General features: G+C 32.8%; 1 pseudogene; it reads right to left on the bottom strand.

Moving 5' to 3' along the window:
- Window positions 1–2,299: 2,299 nt before the first annotated feature.
- On the bottom strand, window positions 2,300–3,670 carry LOC114260504 (uncharacterized; annotated as a pseudogene).
- Between the last annotated feature and the right edge of the window lie 372 nt (window positions 3,671–4,042).

Here is a 4,042-nt window from a genome sequence, read left to right as displayed (position 1 = left end):
GAAATCACACCTTCCAGTATTTTTACAAACCTGACAAACTTCTGAAACCCAGCATTCTCCACTCGAGCGGACAGGCAATTTTGAATGTATTTTTGCATTTTGTTTCGGGGGCGATGCCCCTTGATCCCGCCGTGGCGGTGCCTCGGACCCACCAAGGGGCGCTGCCCTCTCGACCCCCGCGAGCTGACCGGGCAACTCGATCCCCGTCATAATCAGAGAAGTGGCAATCTTGAAAGCATTAGCATCACAAACTTCTCTGAAAGGCACACTTCGGGTTGGATTCGCATCTAAACACTCATAGCCTCACTGAAATAAAAGTGCGAAAATAAATACAACTGAAAGGAGTTTTGCCAAACGGGGTTGCCAAGAATAAAACCTAACAACGTCAATAGTTATTTATGATAAGTAACATTTATGGTGCTTGATGAAACATAACTTTTAACATGAATTAATGTCAACATTTATAAATAAAAATAAAATGGATCTAATAGAAAATATGAAGACCTTTACAAATAAAAATAAATAAATAAAGCGTATCTAATAGAAATAGGAGTGTGAGTATGGCCACCCTTCCAGAGTTAAATATAATGGATGATGTGGCATTTGCAGTTGTATTCTAGAAGACCAAATCTCATTAATATAATGGAGTATGAATATAACCAAGTCTCTTTTAGATAATCTGCAATATTATTATTTTTCTAATGCTTTGATGTTAATCAAGGATGAGCAACGTACATTATGATAGATCATTAAAATTTGAATAATATATTGTATTCTTAAAATATATTGCATTCTTCTCTTTGACAAAGAGCATCTCATTAAACTAACTAAATTTTTAGTCAAATTTTAGTTAGAAAGGTACTTTTCTATTTTTAAATAGTCATTTTTTAAATACATTATGAACAATCTCTCTATTCACTTTGAATATTTCCTTAGATATGAAGTAATCTTTTATTAATGTTTCACTAGCCAATAACAAATGCTACTATAGTTGGCTTGATAGTTTTATGGGGTTGAATTTTTTACGATTGACTATTTATTTTAAAAAAATAAAAATAATTAACTTGATAGAGGTACTTACTCTTAATCAAGGTTTTTCTAATGGTTATGATTGTAATTCTTTCTACAACATAAGATGGCTTCAGATTTGTCAAGTTAGCCACGAAAAAGGTGGCAGCCCACATCACTCCTTTTCTTCTTTAATTAATCATCAGTATATTTTGTACGACAATAATCAATATGGGCAACTATATGCATATGAAGGTTCACTTCTATCCCAAATAACCAATTCTTCTCATTCTCCTATCTAGGAAGATGGATGAGAAGAAAGAATTTGTTAATTTATCTTCTATGATGCTCTTTGAGGCCACAAATGATTCAGAGGCCATTTCTAAGCTAAATATAGCTGCAGTAGATGCAGAGCTGATGGGTGCAGCGGAAGATGATGCATTCTCATGCAGTTGTGATGACTTGATAGACTGTGAGCTTGGCAAGTTTAATGGCCTAGGGCATACCCATGTTGAAGTTTATCGTGTTGCTGATCATGGTGATAAAGAGGAGGAAGATATTGATCAAGATTGGACTGATGGTAGTGATGATGAAGTGGTGATGAACAGCACTGCAAAAGCAAGGGAACACAAGAAATTGAGGGTTTATGTAGATTCAGCCATGGAATTGATGAATGAAGTAGTGATGAGCATTATATTTCCAGCTGCTTTATTCTTAATTTTTTCAATTGTGAATACATGAATTTGTAAATTATATGTTCTTGAAGATGTTTTTGATCTAATTTTGCTGTTGTTTTGTTACTATTTTTGTGGTGTTTTTGCTACTATTTTGCTGCTATTTTGTGCTGTATTTTCTCTACATTGCTAATTATTTATACATATATATATATATATATATAAGGCATATAATTAAAGTGATAACCATATAATTAAAAGGCATATAGAATTATAAAATTACACATAAATTAAAAGCATTTATTGATTACATTCAAAACTAATAGCATACTATATAAAATGAAACTTCAAATTCAAAACTTTTACAACTCGCTGTGTAATTGCCACAAATGTTCGACAAGGTCCGATTGGAGATGAGAATGTGTTTGCCTATCTCTAATATTATGATGACATTGAATGAATTCCATAAGTTCAGTAGTTCTCTTCTGTAACACTGTTACATGGGGACTGTCATCGATTTGGTCATAATTGAAGTCTTTTACTCCATTGTCATCCCGCTCATCCTCAATGATCATATTATGTAGAATTATGCACGCCTTCATAATATATTTAAGTATTTAAGTATTCCAAAAACGTGCCGGTTGACGCACAATTGCAAATCGTGCTTGAAGCACTCCAAATGCACGTTCTACATCTTTTCTTGTCACCTCTTGAGCTACAGCAAAAAGTTTTTTCTTATTTCCTTGAGGAGAAGGAATTGTTTTCACAAATGTTAACCATTGTGGATATATACCATCGGCGAGGTATTATCCCATTGTATGTTCATTGCCATTGATGGTGTAATTGACTGCAGGAGCACGCCTTTGAGCAAGTTCGGTAAATACAAAAGACCTTTCTAGCACGTTGATATCATTATGAGACCCAGGTAATCCAAAAAATGCATGCCAAATCCAAAGATCATATGATGCAACAGCTTCCAAAATAATTGTTGGTTCATGAATGTGACTAGTATACATACATTTCAACGCAGTCGGACAATTTTTCCATTTCCAATGCATACAATCAATGCTCTCCAGCATTCCAGGAAATCCACGACTTTCACCAACCGCTAGTAGTTTTGCGATGTCATTACTGTTTGGTGACCTCAAATACTCATTAGAAAAAATATCAACAACTGCTTTAACAAAATATTTTAAGCTTTCTATTGTAGTGCTTTCTCCAATTCTCACATATTCATCTATAAAATCAGCAGCTACTCCATAAGCAAGCATCCTAAGTGCAACAGTTATCTTCTGAAGAGAAGACAAACCAAGCTTTCCAGCACAATTTCTTTTTTGGAGAAAGTATGGATCGTGCGCTTCTACTGCAGCTTGAATTCGAAGAAAAAGTGAACGCTTCATCCGAAACCTCCTTCGAAATAGCTCAGGAGGATATACAGGCAATTCAGCAAAATAGTCGAGAAAAAGCCTTTCATGACCTTCAATATGATCACGATGAATGACTTTACGACCTTGAACAGAACCACGACATGAGCTTGATTCTATCTCACTATCTAGTAGTTCTTCATCCATAGTAACAGCTTTGAGCATCTCCAAATCATCATCAGATTCAGAGAAGTCAGAGTCATTTACAAGCATATCATAAAGAGAATTGGAAGCCATAGAGAGAGATATGGAAGTTTGGATGAAGTAGAAAATTGAGTTGAGGGTAAGATCAAATGATAGGGAATGTCTTATTTATAATAGAAAAGTATAAAAATATGACCATTGCAAAAATATGACCGTTGCAAAAATATAACCGTTGTAAAAATGTGAAAAAATATAACCGTTACAAAAATATGACCGTTGAAAAAATATGACCATTTGAAAAATACGATAGTAGAAAAATGTAACTTTCACAAAAATATAATTATATTTAGAAGAATGAAAAAAATAATAATTTGAAAGAAGTTAGTTTTTTTTTTTTTTTTTAGATTGGAAAGAAGGTAGTTAAAGTATAAGAATATTTTAATAGAAGCTAAAGTAGATAGTCTTGTTGGAGTGTATATTAAAAAAATGACTAGCTAAAATAGTAAAGTGAAATTTTGAATAGCTATTTTAACTATTCTTACTGGAGATGCTCTAAATGCCCACTTGTTGAATAGAAAATAGCAGAATTGCCACTAACAAAATGCGAGATAAGTTTTTTAGGTTAAGTCTCATTTAGAAAAAAATTATTTTAGTAGTTTTTTAATCTATTATAAAATAATGTATATAATAATAGAAAGAATAATGTGATAATTTATAATAATTTTTTAATTTTTTTGTTAAAATATTTAGTCTCCAAATAAGGTCTAAGTGCACTTCAATTGCATCATATCA

The sequence above is a fragment of the Camellia sinensis genome, chromosome 10, assembly GCF_055761805.1.
Source record: "Camellia sinensis isolate YWXY chromosome 10, ASM5576180v1, whole genome shotgun sequence".
NCBI classification, from domain to species: Eukaryota; Viridiplantae; Streptophyta; class Magnoliopsida; order Ericales; family Theaceae; genus Camellia; species Camellia sinensis.
The sequence above is the reverse complement of the archived record's forward strand: the minus strand, read 5'-3'. Positions and strand labels throughout refer to the sequence as shown.